General features: G+C 44.2%; 1 long non-coding RNA gene across 1 annotated transcript in view; it reads left to right on the top strand.

Annotated features, from left to right (window-relative positions):
* Positions 1 to 8,000, top strand: part of LOC134903492 (uncharacterized) — a 53,005-nt gene extending 45,005 nt beyond the window's left edge. The window contains exon 3 of the long non-coding RNA XR_010175751.1: positions 7,341 to 8,000. This is a non-coding gene — a long non-coding RNA (uncharacterized LOC134903492). The remainder of the gene's footprint in view (positions 1 to 7,340) is intronic.
* The last annotated feature ends 16,439 nt before the right edge of the window (positions 8,001 to 24,439 follow it).

Raw genomic sequence — 24,439 nt, 5'->3', positions numbered from 1 at the left:
CGGCATCAGAGCAGTGATAGCAGCAACAGCCCTAGAAGAGTATAAGAGCACAGACACAGTGATGAATCAGAAGTCCTAGAAGAGGACAAGAGCACAGGCATAGTGCTGAATCATGAACTTATCATCCAGGGTCCACATGCAGGTACAGAGAAGCTTCAACAAGCAAGAAACAAACACCTGTCAGTGGCAAGGCTGACCATGTATGAAGTAGCACTGCCAAAATGCGACAAGTAACCATCAGAAGATGTATTATCCTCAACGCAGCAACCCTTTTCCAACATTAATCAATAAAGGTGTTGAATCTCAAGATTCAAAAGGAGGGAAAATCAGATTATCTACTGATGAATGGGAAAGCCAGAAGTTTCTAATATTCACTCACGAAGGTAAACAATATGGTGGGACACAATTACCCCAAGGGGGAGCCACTAGTCCATCAGATTTCTCAGAGGCAATGGCATTAATCCTGCAGAAATGGAGACCACACTTTACAGACACCCAGTTAGTTCAATATGTCGATGATCTGCTTATTGCTGCACAGACAGAAGAGAAGTGCAAAAAGGAAACAGTATCACTACTCATCTTTTTGGCAGAAGAAGATTGCAGAGTGTCAAAAGACAAGCTTCAGCTAGTACAGAAAAAAGTTGTCTTCTTAGGACACTGCATATCTCAAGGAACAAGGCATCTTACTGATGAAAGAACAAAGGCAATAACTCAAGCAAAAACCCCAAGAACATTAAATGAAATCAGAGCTTTTCTGGGCCTTATTGGTTATTGCAGAGAATGGATACCCTCAGCCTCATTACTGATGCAACCCCTATATGAATTAATAAAAAAGGAGGCGTCAGCAGAAAACAGGGACACCATTGAAGAAGCAGTAAGACAACTAAAGCAAGCCATAATCACAGCCCCAGCATTGGGATTGCCTGATTACAAAAAGCTTTTTAACCTATTCTGCCATGAAAACAGAGGGCATTCTTTAGGGGTGCTCACCCAGAAATACGGACCAAAACAAAGACCAGTGGCATACTATTCAGCCCAGCTGGATCCGATTATCAGAGGAGCACCATCCTGTGTCCGAGCAGTGGCAGCAGCAGCAATAATGAAGGAACAGGTGACAGACATCATTGTGTTTGATCATCCACTGTGTATACAAGTACCGCATGCTGTAACAGAAATATTAAGTCAAGAAAATAGCAAGCATCTTTCTGCAGCCAGACTTACCACATATGAAGTGATTGCCTAGCCTTCATGGAATTAGAGACTTTACCTATCCCTAATGTCCAAGATACACCATTGGACAATCCAGACATGAACCTGTTCGTCGATGGATCAAGATATTATGATAATGGATCCCCAAAGACAGGATATGGAGTAACAACTGAAACTGAAGTCATAGACTCTGGAGCATTGCTACCAAGCATGTCAGCACAAGAAGCAGAACTCATAGCAATGACCAAAGCCTGCATACATGCTGAAAACATGACAGCTAACATCTAGTCCCAGGATTATGCTGTTATATGGAAAAGTAGGGACTTCAAAAGTGCAAACGGAAAACCCATCAAACATGCCAGTTTGATTATGGAACTCTTCAGAGCATTGGAACTACCTAAAAGAATTGGAATAATCAAGGTACAAGCACATACTAAGAGCCAAACCATGGAAGCTAAAGGAAATGCATTTGCAGATGCAGAAGCCAAGAGAATTGCCTTACAATCAAAAGAACTTGAGCAAGTCTTAGTGGCTCAAGATGTGAAGCAAATGCCTAGTGAACAGGAGCTGATCAAAATTCAACAACAAGCATCACAAGGAGAAAAGGAGAAATGGAGACGATTGGGGGCAGAAGAAGATGAACATGGACTTTGGAAGTCAAGAGAATTGAAGTACTGTCTACCAGCAGCTCTATTTCCACCTATGTTACAAGTAGCTCATGGACAAGTACACCATTCAAAGGAAGCCACGGTGAATAGAGTACAAGAGCATTGGATAGCTCCAGGCTTCAATAAAGCTGCAACAAACTTTGTAGCAGGATGCTGGATCTGTGGAATCAGCAATCCAGGAAAAAGAACCAAGACACCTCTAGGAACTATACCCAAAGCCTCTTACCCATTTGAAAGACTACAAATTGACTATATACAGTGGCGACGAAGCAGTCCATATGAATAGGTACTAGTAGCAACGGACATGTTTAGTCACTGGGCCGAAGCCTGGCCAGTAAGCAAAGCCACAGCAAAAACCACTGCAAAGAAACTGATAGCAGAAGTAGTATGTAAATTTGGGATACCTGAGGTTATAGAATCAGATAGAGGTACACATTTCATGGGAGAAGTCATGCAGCATATAATGAAAGATTTGGGGGTACAGCAGGCCTTCCATGTGCTTTACCAGCCCCAGGCGAGTGGGAAGGGGGGACATCAGAACTTTGACCTTAAGCTAAAACTACAGAAAATGACAGAAACCAAAAGAACTTGTCCAGAATGCCTACCTATAGTACAGGTTGTTATTATCCACAACAATTACAACATAATCATGATGATTTTTACAGGTTATGTACAGGAGGTCTGTAAAACATTGACTAACCTCCATTGCCGAGTGTTTTCTTCCATTCCAGACCCAGAAGGATCAGCTATGCATAAGCTAAATCCAGGAGATTGGGTCTATTTAAAGATGGTCCATATCAAGTGCTGCTAACCATGTCTACCTTAAATTAAGGTGAAAGGTCGTGATACTTGATTACATGCATCCCACTTGAAGAAGTTGACAGTGACTCTCCAGCCAGAAGAATGAAGTTGCTTATCCTTTGATTGTTGTTAGGGGTAATCCCCAAGGTTTGGACTATAAGTCCAGGGGACTGGTTTACTGAAAGAGAATAGTTCAGGCCTAGATAGTGTAGGTAGATATTAGGGAGAAAAAGTGGAATCAAAAAGAGGGGAAATGATAGTGTAGGAGCTTCCGCAGTATAGCATATATATATATATTGATTCACGTTTTTTGCATTTATTAAGATATTTACTGTTAATCACAAAATGAGTTGATATGTCCTTAAGAAAAATGTGCAGAGCTGGTCAGAATACTATATTTGCTGAATAATCTTGTTTTAAGGCATGACTTGTACAAGACAAATGCAACATTAAATGTATTGGAAATGTATCCAAAACGGACAAAGCAACACCAGATATATCCAAGGCTAATTGAGAAGAATAAAGAAAGAAATCTTTTGAGTTTATGTCCGAAAGACTGATAAACGAAACAATAACCATTTTCAAGGCTGTCCTAGTTGCCACTTCTAACATTGTATGACAATCGATGTATTTTCAAGACATACATGGTGTATTCTGATTGGCTAAATGTATTGGCAAGCATAAACCCTTTGTGTTCAAGCTATAAATAATAAAGCCATGACGGCCCCGAGCGGGTCACTTATGATTTGCTTCGGTTACACATGAATTTGTGTCATCTTATCATTCATTGACCTCCAACCGGTTGCTAAAGGGGAACAGCATTCTGACTGATGACTGAAGAGAGTTCATAATCCGACCTGAATAGATTTATTACCCTATCACCTTGAAAAGTGATTAATTTCACGGTGATAAAGTACGAACAAACCAGGTCCTAACTGTCATTTTTCAAACCCAGCCTGTAACATGGCAGTTAGGAGCTGATTGGCTGGTACTTTGTCACCGTGCAATTTATCACTTTTCAAGGCTTATTACAACTCCCCCACCGGATGCAGTTAATTTGCTGGCGGTCGCAATCCCGGCGGTCAGGATACTGATGCCGGAATCCCGACCGCTAACAATATCAACAGCCAGAATCCCAGCTAACGGGCTATTCCCACTCGTGAGTGTCCCCAAGTCCCCAAGGGGACTCTTTACACTCGTACCGCTGCCAGCATACTGACCATATTGATATCCCTTATTAGAATGATCTCTCAGTTTCAACATCCTGCATGGGAATCTCCTGACAGTGCACACATCAAGCGGAGAACGTACAGCACATTACTGTCAGGACTCTGAGGAACAATAAACTAGCATGCTGTGGGTGCTGGGCTGCTGGCAATAGTTTATCTAGTAAGTTTGTTACAGTGTCTGTCTGTCACTTCTGCATGTCACAGGATGAGTAGGTGGGTGCATGTATTGCCTTGTGGGTAATCCAGTACTTGTTGATTTTACAGCATGTATGACAAGAAACATGCCATCCTACATTATAAGTTAACAAAGATATTGGGCGGGACGTAATGCCGTCCGAGTTCGGCGGCTGTGCAGGCCGCCGCCGAACTTGGATGGTTTTTTTGAAGGGGCAATCATTTACAAGGCATGGTTTTACATTGTAAGTGATTGCCCCTTAAAAAAAAATCTGAGTTTGGCCGGCATTACATCCCGCCCATGATGTTTTTTTTTCATTTACATATGAGTACTTAACAATGTTCTATTTTACTGAATTACTACACGATTACTTATTTTACTGAACCGGATCTGTGTGATTGGTGACACACTTGTGACTAAAGAAACAGATTGCAATTTAAAGCTGAATGTATACATTTTCTTATGGCTTTACAGTAGGGATGAGCGGATTCGGTTCTCAGAGAACCGAACCCCCCCGAACCTAGGGGATCTGAGGCAATCCGAGCCACAGCTTGCACCAGACCCCCAATCGAGGAAGAACCTCAGGATCCTGCTGTCGGATCCTGAGGTGTTGCCTCGGACGCCGGTCTCCATAGTAACCTATGGAAGAATGCTGATTGGCTGAGAAAGCCATCTGTCACGGCTCTCAGCCAATCACTGTGTCCCCATAGGCTACAATGGCCAAGATGGATGCCCCCACAGCGCTAGTAGCGCTACCGCCCGCACATGTCGACACCGCCGCCTGCCCTGTTGGCACCCACGCACTGCCGACACTACCGGCACTGCTGCACTGGGAACACTGCCAGGACTCTTGCACTGAGGACACTGCCGGCACTCCTGCACTGAGGACACCTCCAGCATTCCCAAATTGCCAACACTGCCGGCACCCCTGCACTGTGGACACCTCCAGCACTCTGGCACTGCCGGCACCCCGCACTGCCGATACCGCTGGCACCCCTCCACTGCTGACACTGCTGGCACCACCGCACTGAGAACACCGCTAGCACCCCTGGACTACCGACACTGCTGGCACCACAGCATTGAGGACACCGCTACACCCCTGTACTGCCGACACTGCCAGCACCACTGCACTAAGGACACCACTAACACCCTTGCACTGCCGACACTGTTGGCATAACAGCACTGAGGACACTTCCAGCACCCCTGCACTACCAACACTGCCGGCACCACCGCACTGAGGACACCGCTGACACCCCTGCACTACCGGCACTACTGTTCTAAGGACACCGCTGGCACCCCTGCACTGCCAACACTGCTGGCACCACCACACTGAAGACACCGCTGACAACCCCACACTGAGAAACCTCTGTCACAGTGGGTGCACTATTGGGGAATCTAACCTGCACATGCTGTATCTGACCACACTGTATCCGACCCACATTATATTTGACCTTCAATGAAACCCGTGCTGTATCCGACCCACAATGTATTCGACCTGCATTATATTTGACCTGCACTGTATCCAACCCACACTGTATGCAACCCACACTGTATCTGGCCTGTGCTGTATCCAACCCACACTGTATTTGGCCTGCGCTGTATCCAACCCACACGGTATGTAACCCACACTGTATCTGGCCTGCGATGTATCCAACCCACACTGTATTTGGCCTGTGCTGTATCCAACCCACACTGTATGCAACCCACACTGTATCTTGCCTGCCCTGTATCCAACCCACACTGTATTTGACCCGCACTGAAACCTGCACTTTATCCGGCCCACGCTGTATCTGACCCACAATATATACAACTCACAGTGTATGTGACCCGTACTGTATCTGACCTGCACTGCATTTCGCACTGTATCTGATGCGCACTGTATCTGACCTTGCAGTATAGCCAACCCTCACTCTATGCGACATGCACTGTATCCAACCCGCACTGTAGCCTACACTGTATCCAACCCTGACCTGCACTGTATCTGACCCGAACTGTATCCCGCACTGTATCCAACCTGCACTGCATCTCACACTGTATCCGACCTTTCACTGTAGCCAACGCGCACTATATCCAACCTGCACTCCGACCTGCACTGTATCCAACCCACACTGTAACCTGCACTGTATATGACCCACACTGTATCCAATCCACACTGTAGCCGACCCGCACTGTTTGCGATCTGCACTATATAAAACCCGCAATAAATTCCACCTACACTGTATCCGACCTGCCCTATATCTGACCCACACTGTAACCTGCATTGTATCCAACCCGCTTTGTATCCAACCTGCACTGTAACCCGCACTGTGTCTAACCCGCACTGTATCCGACCAGCACTGTAACCTGGTCAATATTTAACTGTGTGTCCAAAGTATTCCACACTGTACAATGCAGGTACGGAATGCTGTTTTTTTTGATTGGGTGATTTTGGGGAGCTGCTCGACAAAATGGCTGATTGATCGGGGCTTTACATGGGCACAGAGTGCCAGTCATCAGTGACCCAGGGCCCCAAGAAGGGAGGTACAGACTGGGCACTGAGAATAGGCATATGATGGGGGCATGTGCACTTGTGTAGGGGGCATTAATGTCTGCTGTTGCTATTTTACACATGATTTCAGGTATTTTTCTTTGCTGTTTGGAAACTACTTTAGAGCAATGATATTCTACAAACGATTCTCAGGAAATACCTGTGTTGGATTGTTTTATATTGATGGTACTTGTGAGTTGGTTTGATTGGTTATTGCAAATATAGTACTAATTTGTAAAACATTTTTAAACAGAACTAACTGCTGTGTGTTTGTGCCGTTGCTCTGTTGTTTAGTTTATCCAGCCAGGCTTGTAGTGGAGGTGCTAGGTATAAAAAAATCCAGCAAATTGTGATAGGAATATCCCCTTTTGATAGGAATGCAATTTATGAATATACAATGCAATTAAGATGGGGAAGCATCACCCAAAGTGAGATGAATTCAATATGGCGACTGTAAACCAAAATGGCGTCACATATTGGGATTGTCATTTCACTTTCTTAATCCATATCATACATGAGAGTGTTTGATATCAATTTATATGTTTTTCCAGTCAAGGATGTCATTTTTCATGCTAAAAATAGGCTAAGAATCAGTACATGAGGACCTATTGATGGCCTTCCTATGTGCAAGTGGCTGTTCTTATCGCAACTTTAGAGTTAGAGAGTCTACTTTTTAAAACAATGAACTTAGGCCTTTTTAGATATAATATGCTGTGTTTATTTTGTTTCAGGTTTGAGAACGTGAAGGTGAAACACTAAATATGGCAAAGCGGCTACGATTAGTTTCTGAGAGTGACTTGTGTGAGGTGAAATAAAAAAGTGTTGATTGGACAATTTGTATACTGTGCCAAAACCCAAGTGATGAAAATCTTATCTGGCCTGATTTGGGATAGATACATTACACCAAGCATTAAAGGTGAAACCAGACAGAAGAGAGGTGCAGGAACCAGGAGACAAGTGATACCGCATGTCAAATTACCTAGAAATTGGCAAGATTTCTTAAGAAATTCAAGTAACAAAGAAGAGCTCTTTAATCTACTTGGAACGTTAGCAATAAATACTGTGGCAGAGACAGCAGTTTTCCACGTGAAAGTAATGTGGAGGATCCAGACCAGGTTTTAGAACAGTAGCAGACTCCCAGGTCAGATCAGCAGCACCTGGGATTTCCTGATATAAGGGTTTCCAGGACAGAGTCACCTTGCTCTCGACGGTGGAATAGCTACCCGAGTGATAGGCCGGGTTGTGTGGGTTAGACTAGGTACCACTGGAGCCTATCAAGAGTCTGCTATGCTGTGAGTACCTGTATGCTACTGCCTGTAATACCGACTGTATGGAATCAACTTTCTATGTGGTGACCTGCTGTGCAAAATAAACACCGAAAGTGTTCATCTGAGTCCCCGTGTGTGTGATGCTTGTCACAATACCATAAAAAATACACACGTTTTAACCACTTCAGGTGCAGTTAAGGGAAATATTACTGCTCTAAGTTTCTTAATTGGAGTGACTTGTCCTGGTCATGAAGAAGCTGATTCATGGACAATACTGCATCTCAAAGACATGGTAGAAAACGGATTGAAAAATATTGTCATACACTCTGTAGATACTGATGTATTAGTTTTAGCAATTGCATGCTTCTTTACTCTGTCAGATAAATGCCTGGAAACTGTTTGGATTGCATTTGAAACAATGAAGAAATACAGATTTATTCCCATTCATGCTATAGCTGCAGCAATTAGAAGAGAAAGGCTATGGCTTTACTAGGATTTCATGCTTTCACAGGCTGCGATGGCAATCCTGCTGTCACAGGAAAGACAAAAAAGTCAACTTGGAAGACATGGGCCCTCATTCCGAGTCGTTCGCTCGGTAATTTTCATCGCATCGCAGTGAAATTCCGCTTAGTACGCATGCGCAATATTCGCACTGCGACTGCGCCAAGTAATTTTACAATGAAGATAGTATTTTTACTCACGGCTTTTTCTTCGCTCCGGCGAACGTAGTGTGATTGACAGGAAATGGGTGTTACTGGGCGGAAACACGGCGTTTTAGGGGCGTGTGGATAAAAACGCTACCGTTTCCGGAAAAAACGCAGGAGTGGCCGGAGAAACGGGGGAGTGTCTGGGCGAACGCTGGGTGTGTTTATGACGTCAAACCAGGAACGACAAGCACTGAACTGATCGCAGATGCCGAGTAAGTCTGAAGCTACTCTGAAACTGCTAAGTAGTTTGAAATCGCAATATTGCGAATACATCGGTCGCAATTTTAAGAAGCTAAGATACACATCCCAGTAGGCGTAGGCTTAGCGTGAGCAACTCTGCTAAATTCGCCTTGCGAGCGATCAACTCGGAATGAGGGCCATGGATTCTCTTTAAAGAAGCTACTACTCTGTTTTCATTCATATCAAAACCACAAACTTCCGTTCCTGACAATATTTTAAATATTTTCAAAAAATTTGTAGTATTGTTGTACTGTTCAACAAGTAACAGCCTAAGTGTCAATGATGCAAGACAAGAATTGTTTATGACAAAAAATCGTCCTCTTGAAAATCTGCCACCAACCAAGGGTGCACTACAACGACATGTTTTGCATAGTGCTTTCCAAGATGGACACATTTGGGGTCAAGCAGATGAGCGTGAAGTATGTTCACCCTCTCTAAACGAATGGGGATGGTGGTTGAATGATTTATCATGGAAAATAAAATAGTCAGAGTTGCCAGAGATTGCAGATTCTTGTCAAGAGTTAATAAAATGTATGTGCAAAATCTGTAAAAATAAGTGTGGCTGTAGAAAGGTTGGACTATCTTGCACATTAATGTGCAACTGCAAAAACGAATGTGACAAATGACATACTGTAATACAACCTGAAGTTTTTAAATTCTATAACTTTAAATGTAATATTCAGGTTTTTTTTTAAATATCTTGTATAACTAGGCATTAATAAATATACATTTTTGTTATTTATCCATTTCTTTAATTTTACTCACTATAAGCGACAAAACGACTTTAATAATTATCCTATATTGATTTTAAGCATATTTCTGATATTAAAAATGAAATTGTTGACCTAAAAACATCGAAATTGCCATCAATTACACTTTTTTTTATAATGGCTAGTAAGATAATTGCAAACAATTCCACAATATGATGACATTTTGAATTACACCCACCATCTTGAATTCCTATGCCTTTGCATGATGCCTACCCATCTTATATTCACTGTATAAATATAAAGTAGATACTTACCAATCAGGATATTCTTACCACAATTTGCAGTTTTTTTTTAGGATTTCAGTCGTGTAGCATGTCCACTATTTGGCCTATGTTGGTGAACAATATTGTGAGCAGTGAGGTGGTCAAAATTTACTGGAAATGAGTGGAAATTAATGTTATTGAGGTTAATAATACTGTGGGAACAAACCCTCCCTTTCAAATTCTGTTATTTTAGCTGTTTTGATTGGGTTGTTTTTTTTTTTATCCAGAACCAAAACCCGAAAGGGTGGTTTTGGCAAAACCAATCCAGATCCAAAACACGAAAGGAGATCCAGATCCAAAACCAAAACACAAAATCCGAAAAGTGTCCGGTGCACATCTCTACTTTACAGTCAACTGGGGGTCATTAGGTATCTCTAACTTAGGTATCTCTTCTGCTAATTAGATCAAATATAATGGGATTTTTTGTTTGGCTAAAGAAATGTTATATATTGCTGGCTGCTGATCTATTAATTTCTAGGCACTGTCCTGCACCCAGCAGTAAGCAATGCAGGGACAAGCTTTCTGCTCCTTAGTCTATGTATATATTTCCATGTCTAGGAAGAGAATTTTTTTATTTGAGTTGTGCATAGCTCTGGTGGCTCCGCTCTGACATGTTAACTCCATTTAGATTATATATGTGTGCAGATACAGAACTAAATATTTAGAAATGTGTATACATTTTTGTACTTCTAATAATTATTGTCCATGTATTTCTTATTTAGAGACATATGATACAAAAATGTAAATAATGATATTCTACATGAGCAAGCATATATTTATAGTGGATGCAGCGAGTACGGTGCACAATCAGAGTATAATCACCCTGTGCTGGCAAGCAAGTCCCTCTGCCTCCATGGCGTCATCTTTCCAGCAGGGCCAGTGCGTGCAAGGTCTCTCTGCACCCTAGACAACCTAGCACCCCCTAACCTACAATCCCAACCCCACCAATACCCACCACCACCACCAACTCTCAGAGGGGAGATGCAGGTGGCCACTAGGTGAGATGGGGTGAACTGCATCATTATACATACAGTATACATAGAAAATGGACAACACTCAAGAACTTTTAAAGTGAAAAAGTATATTGTAAACAAAGTTTGTTCAGTGGCGTAACTAGAAATTTTTCTCCCCCAAGCCAAAAAATTCTTCGCCCCCCCCCCCCCTCATGCTCCATAATTGGGAGCAAGAAAGGGATAAATATGCGCGCGCCGAAGGCGCGCGCGGCAAAAAGGGGTGTGGTTTCGTTGGGATGGGCGTGGTTACGCATAAAGGGGCGTGGCATTGCAGGAAAAGACTACCTTATACCCCAGTTTTGCAACCTGCACGCCCATACGTTGGCCACCACTGGAAAGAAAAATAATCCTGATTCATGCCCCTTACATTATTTGTCATTTTTCCTCCTTATAGTAATGCCCAGTATACATTATGCCACATACTGCAATGGCCCTTAGACATTATGCCGCACACAATAATGCACATGACACAATATGCACACACTGTAATGCCCCCGACACATTATGCCACACACCGTAATGCCTGTGACACATTATGCCACACACCGTAATGCCTGTGACACATTATGACAGGAATCGCAATGCCCGTTATACATTATGCTACACACTGCAATGCCCCTGATACATTATAGCACATACAATGTCTGTGACACATTATGACACACACCGCAATGTCCGTGATACATTATGCCACACACTGCAATGCCCGATACATTATAGCACATACAATGCCTGTGACACATTATGCCACACACTGCAATGACCTTGAGACATTATACCACAATGCCCGTGATATAGTATACCATACACCGTAATGCCTGTGACACATACCGCAATGCCCTGCCCGTTATACCCTATGCCACACACCGCAATGCCAGTTATGTATTATACCACACTGCAATGACCCTGAGACATTATACCACATACCACAATGCCCGTGATATAGTATACCACACACCGTAATGCCTGACACATTATGACACACACCGCAATGTCCGTGATACATTATGCCACACACTGCAATGACCCTGAGACATTATACCACATATCACAATGCCCGCGATATAGTATACCATACACCGTAATGCCTGTGACACATTATGACACACACCGCAATGTCCGTGATACATTATGCCACACACCGTAATGCCCATTACACATTAAGTCCTACAGTAAGGCTTCTAATTACTTTTCAATTACCTGCTCGTTGTCAGGGGTTTCATGAACTGGGTGTCATGCTCGTTGCCAGGGGTTTCATGCTCTTGGTTCCATGCACGGTGCCAGGGGTTTTCATGCTCAGGGTGTCATGCTCGTTGCCAGGGGTTTCATGCACTGGGTGTCATGCTCGTTGCCAGGTGTTTCATGCACTGGGTGTCATGCTCGTTGACAGGTGTTTCATGCACTGGGTGTCATGCTCGTTGCTAGGAGGTAGTCCTTGTTGCTAGGGCTGTGCTCCCAGTGCCACATATGTCCCCAGTGCCAGATATTCCCCCACGGTGCCAGGTACTCACATGCCCCAGTGCCAAATATAGCCCCCCCCATGTGCCAGGTACACATATACCCCCCCAGTGCCACATATGCCCCCAGTGCCATATATTCCCCCCAGTGCCAGATATTCCCCCAGTGCCAGATATTCCCCCCCAGTGCCATATATGCCCCCAGTGCCAGATATTCCCCCCCCAGTGCCATATATGCCCCCAGTGCCAGATATTCCCCCCTCCAGTGCCATATATGCCCCAGTGCCAGATATCCCCCCCCCCCCCGCGCCGCTGCTGCTGCTGCTTTTTGGAGGGACCCGGAGGGCACAGCTCGCCTCTCCTGTGTCCCTCCTGCTGCATCATCTCCGGCGGCCGCGGGTCTAATAGGGGGAAGTGCCAGTTCGTGAGCCAATTAGAGCTCACGGACGGCACTTCCCCCTATTAGACCCGCGGCCGCCGAAGATGATGCAGGAGGGACACAGGGAGGCGCGCTGTGCCCTCCGTGTCCCTCCAACAAGCGGCAGAGGGAAGGAGACCGCAGACTGACATGCGGACGCTCGTCCGCATGTCAGTCTGCTGTAAATCAGTGGCGCCCCCGCGCCCCTCGCCCCCAAGCCACCGCGAGGGCTGCGGGGGCAGTAGTTACGCCACTGAGTTTGTTCACAATATACCTTCACTCTCAAATCCTTGAGTGACGACCATTCTTTCTGCCTATGTATACGCTAGCTAGCATGTTAACAATTGTATAGCAATTTCACATTTTCGCTGATATATATACCAATACCGGCACTCACAGGTACAAACAAGCTTCAGAGCGGGTGCCCTCCGAAAACGATGTGCTCACAAGCATATAACAGGAGTAGCAGCACTCCAGCACTCCAAAAAATGAACACTAGAGACAATTACTTATAGCAACGTTTCAGCTAAAACATTGCTATAAGTAACTGTCTCTAGTGTTCGTTTTCTGGAGTGCCGCCGCTGCTGCTGGCTTATATACATATATATATATATATATATATATATATACATACTACACACACATATATATATATATATGTATATATATATATATGTATATATATATGTATATATATACATATATAGATATATATACATATATATATATATATATATATATAACAAAGAGGAGTAATTGGAACAGCATCACTTTTGTGCTGAATAAAGCTTATGAGTGAACCCGTACCATAGAGTTAAATTTTCAAAAGCTTATCATGTCTTTAGCTGGTCCACACAGGATCACCAACAGCATGTAAATTTTTTCACAAGTTTTAATGGGAATCCAACATACACATACACTATAAAACAGAATAAAAACACATAGTGTAATCCACTTTCAAAACAATGGTATAAAAACCAGGTGAGTGCCAGTACATCAGAAAAAAGAATGAACATCTTATCTGAATGTCAGCAAATGGCAAACCGAGCGCGTTTCGTCCAGGAGGGAGCTGTGTACCATCCTTCAGACTTCCTCAGGAAGCCTGAAGGCCTATAGCTAAAGCTGCCTTATGGCAGAGCTGGCCCTGCCTCCCAGTGACATCTTCAGAAAAATGGTACCGTACAGTGAAAGCAAAGAGTATGACACTGTGCCAGAGCCTTTGCTCTCTTGTGTACATGTAGTATCTTCCTGAATATGACTGGGAAGATGGCGCCACGGAGGAAGAAGGACTCGTGTGCCATGGAAAGGTAAGATGCGGGGCTGGGGTAATTTCTCAAGTCCATCCGCCTCCACAGCGCCATCTTCCCAGTGACATCTTCAAGAAGAATGTGCCATATAGTGTAAGCAAAAACTCTGACACTGTGCCAGGGCTGCTGCACACGGATTTACTACGCCTCTGAACATGTTCATTATATCAAGATAAATTCCCAAAACCAGGGACTGTCATACAGTGACTATGACACAGCAGAAATGAGCTCTGTGTGTGAAACAGTTCAGCTTTCCAATGTTAAAGACCAACGTTAAACACGTGCAAATAAATGCATCTATTAGGTAAAACAGATATTCACCACAGATATATGAATAATATTTCTGTGCCAGTACCATTAAATGTTTTAGAATGTGTTGGACGTGAAAGGTAATCAGACCAGAAGACCCTAATTATACAGCATGTCACCCTAGATTGCAACAGAAAATCTCACTGTATCTCTACATTCCACATTAGAGTCTCAGAGTGTCTAAACATTCCGCATTAGAATCTCACAGTATCTTGGCATTCCAAGCATCTTCACATTTAGCTAAAACAATACTATGTAGGTGGCCTCCTGAATATTATCTATTTAGCTGTCTCATGTGACTAATTATCCAGTTGATTATGTTTTCCACTGCGACTATCTGACAAATCACTTAAGTTATTTATAGAACCATGCTGTACTGGTTATTATGTTTTTCATACAAACATCCTTGAAATACATTTAACACTGATAAGTAGTGAATGCACTCATATATATTACATTACATAGTGAAATCTATTTTAGCAACCCCTGATAAAATGGTATTGGTTGAATGAATATCTGTAGCCAGTGCCGTTTCTAGAGGCGGAAGCGCCATGCAACTGCACAGGGCGCCTGCCGCATCACTTTTCCCTGAACTGCAGTCTGCTCCCCCTCCTCCCTGACTTTCCCAAAATGATGCAAACGCGTTATTCCACGAGACTCCGCCCCCGGAGCGGAGTATGTCGGGGAAGAGGGGGAGAGGTGGAGCGGAGGATGCTGGCAAGTGGGAGCTGGAGGGCGGCAGCTGGCAGGGTGGAACTTGAAGCTGGTGGGACTAGGCAGGCATTACCCCAGGCAAATAGCATTACAACACCCCTGCCAACAAGCATTACTCCTGTCAACTAGTATTACACACCCCTGGCAACTAGCATTATCCCTGCCAACTAGCATTACCCCTGGCAGCTAGCATTACAAACCCCTGGCAATGAGCATTACCCCTGGCAACTAGCATTAACCCTGGCAACTAGCATTACATACCCCTGGCAACAAGTATTACCCCTGGCAACTAACATTACATACCCCTGGCAACTAGCATTACACACCCCTGGCAACAAGTATTACCCCTGGCAATGAGCATCACACCCGTCCCAGAGCATGAAACCCTGTAAACAAGCATGGGTCCCAGAGCATAAAACCCCTGGCAATGAGCATGACACCCAGCGCGTGAGACCCTTGGCAACCAGCTGGTAATTTAAAAGTAATTAGACGCTTTATTGTAGGGCATAATGTAACACGGCATTGCGGTGTGTGGCATAATATGGTGCAGGGGGCATTACTGTGGGGCTTAATATGGTAGAATTAGTTTTTTCACTGTGGTGGCCGAGGTCTGATGGTGGAGGGTCAAAAACTGGGGTGTAAGGTAATCTTTTCCTGTGAGGAAACGCCCATTTTAGTAAAACCACACCCATTTTAGTGAGGACCTGCCCCCTCATTGGGAGCGCACGTGCGTGTATCTATGGGGGGTGCTTTTTTATGCCAATTGGGGGGGGGGGTGTCACATCTTTAAATCTCGCACTGGGAGCCAAATTGTTTAGAAACAGCCGACTGTAGTCTGTGAGCTCTCCGGCCATATCCTCTTTATCCTTGTGTCATGTTTGCACCTCCCTAGTCAGTGTCATCTGTGTTTGTTCCTCTTTTTTTTTTTATCAGCGATGCATTTTTAGAGATTCTTGGCTCCTTACAAATAAATGATATATTGGATTGTATGCAATACTAATTGCATACAGCGCCACCACAGTATGGACACTGCAACAATGACATCCCAGCAAAATTATGATAATGAGTTTCCTACTGGTACAGTACAGTGTCTAAAACATAAGTAAACCATTCCTGCCTGCCCTCCAGGAACGGTCGGGAGGCTAGTGAATCTCGGGTGGTGCTCCAGGCCGCCCACAAGAGTATCCAAGTCTCCCGGTGCTGGTCATGTTCTCCTGACACCACCCACATTTCTGAGCGTATGGTAGGCCCGGGTGGCCAAAGATGCATAGGCAAATGCAGGGGGTGTTTCCAGTTGCCCGGAAACCCCCCTGTGTTACGTTCACTGTGCGTGGAATGTGAGTGACTGAGTGGAAATACCCCAAGCACAAGAACGTGATGCTGTAGTTAGGAGAAAGTTCAGCAGCAACCCCTAAGAAACCCTGACTCCGTTATCTCACCCACGTGGTCAGCCTACGCCTGCGAGACTATGTTTGCTTGGGCCCACGGCAGCCTCGTTTGAGGGCGGATTAGGTCTGCCCAACTCTGATGCCCCATGGTCTTAGATGGAGACAAGGCGTAAACTGAGACGGGGCGAAAACAAGAGGAACCTCTAACTGACACAGAACACTGAGTTAGGGGCGACTAAAGAACTCTAACGAAAAGTATGTGCGGCGCGGCCGCCAAGACAAACAACAACAAAAGCGATGCTGTCCGCCCGCCAACACGACACCGTCGTATACCGGCGAGGACAGCTTAAGCGGAGACCTCCGCATAAAACAACAAGGCAAAAATAAAGAGAACGGTATGGCCAAAGCCGTAAGGTGCGGCAAAGCCGCTACTCACAACACCGGGGTAGATACACGCAGGTGAACGGGAACCCAGAGGTCGCAGGCACAGACTCACATGACTGGAAAGCTGGAAAGACTCCAATAACAGGCTTCCGGCCACCAGAACTCAGGACTACTGGATCAAAGGTTGACAAGATCACAGGATACCGGACAGGAATACTCCAGAGCAGGAAGCAGCTCACAAGATTCTATCACCGGCGTCTGTGTCAGGCAGAATATAACAGGGATCTCCTCCAATCGCTGCAGAGAACCTAAATTGGTGATGTCGTGCAGCTACCCTGCTGCACGACCCAGAGCTGACAGGTGGATTTATAAAATGCATGGCAATGGGGAACGCTGTCCGCCTCTGTCATCCCCACTGCCAAGGACCCAGTGGCTCTCTGCGCACAGCGTCTTCCCATTGCCAAGTGCTGTTCGGGGAGCAGGAGGAGGCGCAGCGGACGTGACGCGACGGCCCCGTTGCCTAGCAACGGCCGGGCGCCGGCGAGACCCGCCGCGCCTAACACCCTGCTCATGGTATATGGCTCAAATTATGAAATAAATAGCAATAGTATATAATATGATTTCTAGAGCTGCAGCCACATCACGCAGTTTAAGGGACAGAGCAGAGCTGCTGCACATGCACAGTGGTAGCAGCTTCTTCTACCAAGTTTGCTGTGTTTGTGAATCTGAGTCCTCAATCAGTGCACTGGACCAGAGAGTAGCTACCAGGAAGAAGTGACAGGAACCTTACCATGAGGTAGGAGAACGTGTGCTTAGAAAGTGCGGTACTGGTTCTATTATTTATTATGGAAAGTATAACCTTTTCATGACCACTTATTTATACTATCTAAATCCGAGGTGGCCAAAAGGTAGATCGCGATCTACCAGCAGCTCGTGGAGCATTCGCCAGTAGATCGTAACAGACTTACCAGAAAATAACTGTAAGGAGCCTGCTGCCGCTGCTTCTCGTCACAGTTCTCAGGGATGCAGTGTGTGGGTACATAGGTGACATAGTGACATCACCCGCGATGTGAGGAGCCTGGGCGCTAGTTGGATCCAGTTTGATCCAGCCGGCGGTGGCGATGACAGGAGAAGCAGCCAGCGGGAGGCCATGCAGGGTGAAAGCGGGAGCCGTGACTGCGGGGAGAGGGAGGACTGAAGCTAGGCAGCGTGACAGGTAAGTTGTGCAAAGGGGAGTATCTTCACAAGGGGAAGGACAATCTGCAAAGGGGGGGATCTGCACAGAGCGTGGTATCTTCAAGAAGGGTTTTTTTTACACAAGGGGGATCTGCAAATGGTGGAGGATCTGCACAGAGGGGATTATTGTACGGGGGGGCTATCATGCAGGGGACTGGAAGGGGGTATCTGCACAAAGGGGGTATCTGCAAAGGGGGAGATTTTCACAGAGGGGGTTATTTGATGTTGTCATTCTTAATGCTATTTTTAAATGTGCGCATTATTATTGGTGCTGTTATTTGATGGCATCATTATTAATTCTGTTTTTAAATGTGAGTGTTATTATTGGTGTTATTTGACGCCGGTTAATCACCGGTAAGCAAGTGAAAAAAAAAGTAGGTCCCTGGTCTTAAAAGTCCGACCACTCCTGATCTAAATGATTGATACAGCCTATACTACGCTATAGACCATTTATAGTGTTACATATTTATTAATACTGTATTCCATAAAGATTCCAGTGTATAAAAAGACCAATGTTTACATTAATGTCCAGGGTCATTACTAGGTTCTTCTACCGTTTATGTTTCTTTTTTATTGCTTCTGTCCTACCTAGCCTGCCCTTTTACACCATAGTAGCTTTTAACTCTGTAATCCATGTATGTTATAAAAAGGGAATTAAAAATAAACTTCAGCACATTTTGTATCCTGGAAGAAACTGGGAAATATAAACATGTTTGTGCTGTGTGTGTATTCAATTCCATTCTGCTAGTAGTACAACAACAGGAAAAGTGAAAACATATCCCATTGCTTTGTATTTGGTTTTAGAAAACTGTGATGTAATATGCAAAGTGTTGTAAGCACTATATTCCTGAAAATGCCAAGTCACGGTCAGCTGATTTATAGTACAACGTGATGCAAGCTAGCTTGGCTCGTCACGTGTCGTTTCTGTCTCTGCTTAATAAAGTTCAACCCAGTTCTGAAAAAAAACAAAAACACAAAAATCTGCTTGCTGGTCCTATTGTGTTGTTTTGTAGCAACATGTAGCAAATTGGTTTTGTTTTAGCGAGAAAAATGTTAAAAAATATATATTTTTTTTATGTGTCAACCCCTCCCTTCCTCCAGTAGCTTATGAGGAATAAAGAATAAAGCCCAACATTCATTAAAGCATGAGGAAGACAATACAAAACGGACCAAAAAATCGCCTATGCTGGCACTTGTACAGTTTACGGTAACCGGGGTATTCTGGGACCAGTAGTACATAATGAAAACTTATTTGCACTTAGGGGGCTATTCAGAGATGGACGCAGATCTTGCATCTGCAGCAAGGTCTGCGTCCATCATGTGTGTTGCTCCGCCCCAGCAATGCGATCGCAATTTAATTGTGAATGTATTTACTAGTGGATGATCCCTGCCTGTGCAGCCTGGCTACACTAGCATGCGGTTTTTCATCATCTTCTGTCTCGCAGCGGATGCGTGACATCACGCCTACATTGTCCAGACCACATCCCCCAAACGCTGTGGTGCTGCCCCCCGACGCCCAGAGTTTGATGCGATTGCATATACCAGGATGCAATGCATTATGACAACCTGTGCACGCGCACTGCAGTCGATGCACGTGCGCAGACCCTCTAGGATACGGCCGCTGCTTATAAATGTGCGGCTGCATTCAGGGCTGAATAAGGCCCCAAAATTTTATTTTTTTATTATGCCCCTACACCCACTGCAACAAGGATATGAGAAGAGTCGGCATCAGTCTATTTTTTGTAAGGGAAGGACTCAAACTTGTTTTGCGGGGATAACCCCCTATGAAATACAGCCACATGCTGTACGACCTAGGGCTGGTTTGCACTATGACAGGGCAACAGCACACTGCAGGTCATCATTCCCTCCAACATTTTACAAATAAAAATCGGTACAAATTAGAAAAGGGAACGTGACCACGGGTCTTTTCCTATACTTCCAATGGAAGTTTGGAGAGCCAAAAATCGGTACAGACCATAAAAAAAAGGTACTGTACCTGCTAAAAAGGTACAGCTGGAGGGTATGGGTCATCCTGCTATATTGCACTAGGCCTGGCTGACATAGCTTTGTGCTGGTTTTGGCATTTTCAGGGACACCCAGTGACAAATGCAGGATTTCCAGAGAGGGGTTTCCAAATGCAGTACACAATCTCCCACTCTGCGGAACATTGGAGCAAGTGCGGGAGTCTGGGGGAGCAGTAGAAGAACCTATTATTATACACTGAGTACGTTATGGAATACAGTATTCATATTTAACAATATAGACGGACTATATTATAGGCTGTATCAAACATATTTAACTAATATAAATAAAATAAGTGCTCAGGAAAAGGTTAAACATCCCATAATGAATAAATACACAAACATTAGGGAACCAGTAGGAGACAAAAGTGTACTTTCTAAGCACACATTTTTCCACTGGGATGTAGTTATGTGACTGACGGTCACATTAACTCCTCCTGCATCCCGAACCCTTACAATACCGACAGTTGGCATGCCGACGAGAAGGCACTATTCCCCGCATCGGTATGCTGACCGCTGGGATCCCGGCCGCCGGTAACGCAGCCCCAAACCCTTCCAGCTCATGGTAAGGATCCAGTTTCTTCTTCCTGGCAGCTACTCTCTGGTCCAGTGCAGTTATTGAGCACTCAGATCTCCACACACAGCAAACTGGATAGAGGAAGCTGCTACCATTGGGCTTGTGCAGAAGCTCCGCTCTGTCTCTTAAACTGCATGTTGTGGCAGTAGATCTTGTAATTGGATTATATTCTATTGCTATTGTTGTCATAATCTCAGTCACTGGCCAATAGGAGGGAGGTCTCCGGGCAATCGTAAACCCCCCCCCCCCCCCCTTGCGTTTGCCTATGTCACCATACTTTTTTGTCCTAAATCTGCTAATAATAGTTGGCAGCAGTAGGTTCGCAGATGGTTTCACTTTTTAGAGGGTGGTTTATTTTATTATTATTGCTATGAGTAAGCAGCCGGAACAGATATATATTTTAAGAAGAGCATATGCTGCTGCTGACACCCCTATAAGGTATGTAACATGTCCCTACTGTGCTTAGTCTACACTAACCTGCACCTTCTCTACATGTTCTGGCCTCTAATTTGAGAATATTGAGTTATAGATTTACGATATGCATGATTTAACATACACAAACGTGTCTTGCCAATTTACTGTTTATGAGCAGTATTTAATAAAACAAAAACATTTTGCACTAAAAACTTGGGACTTACAGTACAACCAGCCTTACATGAGCCACTATGATCTGTTCTAAATAAATCTTAAAAATCATGAAACTTTTATCTGCTTGAAATATGTTTAATAAAATGAAAAAAAAAAAAAAAAAAAGAATATAATATAATTAAGGATACTACAGTATTCTATTTATGCACTAATATATTTTATTGACATGTGTGCTGCCCCCCATGTTTTGGTTTTGGTTCTGATTCGTCATATAATTTGGTCCTATTTTGTTCCTACAGTATTCTTAACCTCAATAACATTAATTTCCTGTCAGTTTTGACCACCTCATAGCTCATGATATTGTTTTCACCAATCTCAGCCAAAGGCTTCAAAGAGTTTGCTGATTACTAAGCAACAGAGCAGCGTCACAAACATACAGCAGTTTATAACACATCTATGGAATATTGCCACACAGGAGTGGCAAAAAAAAAAGTGGTGCAAGATGGAAATGTCCTTGGACCCTCCGACTTAACCTTATGTTGGATATTAAAAAGGAAATGCACAGTTTAACAAACAAAGCACTTAAGCGACAGGGACTGCCACTTTGGTGTCTGACTGCTTGGTTTGTTTGGGCCCCCACAAAACTATTTTTTTCAGATTTTGCTAAATAACTTGCATGAACTCAACACAAATGACTTAACAGGGAGGAGGTTAGTAGATGGTTAGCATCCCTACCTCTACTTACTGTTGCTTTACAAATGCTACAGATGGCTTGATAACTGTTGTCAGGACTTGGATAAAAATAATTCCACACATAAGAGCTGGATTTTTTGGTCTTATTCCCCATCATGACAATGGCCTTCTTATCACGGGCAAGAACTGTTTTCACTGGGTCCTGACTTACACAAACAACATCCTCATCCTCAACTTCATTAGCGCTGGCATCAGCTACAGAAATATCTCTCTCCTCCTGTTGCACTTTCACTGTAGGATCCTCAGTTTCTATGACAGCAGCTATACTTGTGCGGCTCATTCCCACATTTGCAGAGGTGCAGAATGGTGGAAGGATGCTTCTCTGCGAGAGCAGTATTAGAAAGGTCAGGCTCACACATAGCACTTAAGGACATGCTTAGACGCTCCTCAGGATTTGTGATGTTTCTGAACACACAGTTTGTTCTACTATCTTAGTGGTTTTTTTTTAGAGATGTGCGGCGGGCACTTTTCGTGTTTTGTGTTTTGGTTTTGGTTCTAATTCCCCACTCGTGTTTTGGTTTTGGGTTAATTTTGCCAAAACCACCATTTTGTCTTTTGGTTTTGGATCTGGATGATTTTTTAAAAAAACATAAAAACAGCTAAAATCACAGAATTTGGGGGTGATTTTTATCCTACAGTATTATTAACCTCAATAACATTAATCTCCACTCATTTCCAGTCAATTTTGACCACCTCACACCTCACAATATTGTTCACCAATGTAGGCCAAAGCCTGGCTGGCTAAACTAACAGAGCCACGGCACAAACACACGGCAGTTTTTTTCTGTTTAAAAATGTTTTACAAATTACTACTGTATTAGCAATAACCAATCAAACCAATAGAAAACAATCCAACACAGAAATTTCGTAAGAATCGTGTGTACAATATCATTGCTCTGAAGTAGTTACCAAACAGCAAATAAAAAAAACCCTAACTCATGTGTAAAATAGCAACAGTGGACATTGATGCCCCCTACACAGGTGCACATGCCCCCAGCACATGCCTATTCTCAGTGCCCAGTCTGTACCTCCCTCCTGGGGGCCCTGGGTCACTGATGACTGGCACCCTGTGCCCATGTAAAGCCCCAATCAACCATTTTGTCGAGCAGCTCCCCAAATTCTCCCTAATCACAAAAAACAGCATTCTGTACCTGCGTAGGACAGTGCGGAATACTTTGGGACACACACTTAAATATTGACCAGGTTACAGTGCTGGTTGGATACAGTGCGGGTCAGACACAGTGCAGGTTACAGTGCAGGTTGGATACAAAGCGGGTCGGGTACAATGCAGGTTACAGTGTGGGTCAGATACAGTGCAGGTAGATACAAGGCAGGTCGGATACAGTGTAGGTGGAATTCATTGCGCGTTGTATATAGTGCAGATCGCACACAATGCAAGTCGGATACAGTGTAGGTCGGAGTGCGGGTTGGATAAAGTGCGTGTTGGCTACAGCGCAATGTCGGATACAGTGCAAGATACAGTACAAGTCGGATACAGTGCAGGTCAGAGTGTGGGTTGGATACAGTGTGTGGGTTGGATACAGTGTAGGCTCCAGTGCAGGTTGGATACAGTGTGTGTTGCATAAGTGAGGGTTGGCTACAGTGCAAGGTCAAATACAGTGCGCCTCGGATACAATGCGAGATAAAGTGCAGGTCAGATACAGTATGGGTCTCATACATTGTGAGTTGTATATATTGTGGGTAGTGATGTGCTCCGGAAATTTTTCGGGTTTTCTGTTTTGGTTTTGGATTCGGTTCCGCGGCCCTGTTTTGGATTCGGATGCGTTTTGGCAAAACCTCCCTGAAAATTTTTTGTCGGATTCGGGTGTGTTTTGGATTCAGGTGTTTTTTTTACAAAAAAACCCTCAAAAACAGCTTAAATCATAGAATTTGGGGGTCATTTTGATCCCATAGTATTATTAACCTCAATAACCATAATTTCCACTCATTTCCAGTCTATGCTGAACACCTCACACCTCACAATATTATTTTTAGTCCTAAAAATTGCACCGAGGTCGCTGGATGACTAAGCTAAGCGACCCAAGTGGCCGACACAAACACCTGGCCCATCTAGGAGTGGCACTGCAGTGTCAGACAGGATGGACGATTTAAAAATAGTCCCAAAACAGCACATGGTGCAAAGAAAAAAAGAGGTGCACCAAGGTCGCTGGATGACTAAGCTAAGCGACCCAAGTGGCCGACACAAACACCTGGCCCATCTAGGAGTGGCACTGCAGTGTCAGACAGGATGGCCGATTTAAAAAATAGTCCCCAAACAGCACATGATGCAAAGAAAAAAAGAGGTGCACCAAGGTCGCTGGATGGCTAAGCTAAGCGACCCAAGTGGGCGACACAAACACCTGGCCCATCTAGGAGTGGCACTGCAGTGTCAGACAGGATGGCCGATTTAAAAAATA

This window comes from Pseudophryne corroboree, chromosome 1, assembly GCF_028390025.1.
Source record: "Pseudophryne corroboree isolate aPseCor3 chromosome 1, aPseCor3.hap2, whole genome shotgun sequence".
Classification (NCBI taxonomy): domain Eukaryota; kingdom Metazoa; phylum Chordata; class Amphibia; order Anura; family Myobatrachidae; genus Pseudophryne; species Pseudophryne corroboree.
This window is presented reverse-complemented; position numbering and strand designations above follow the sequence as displayed.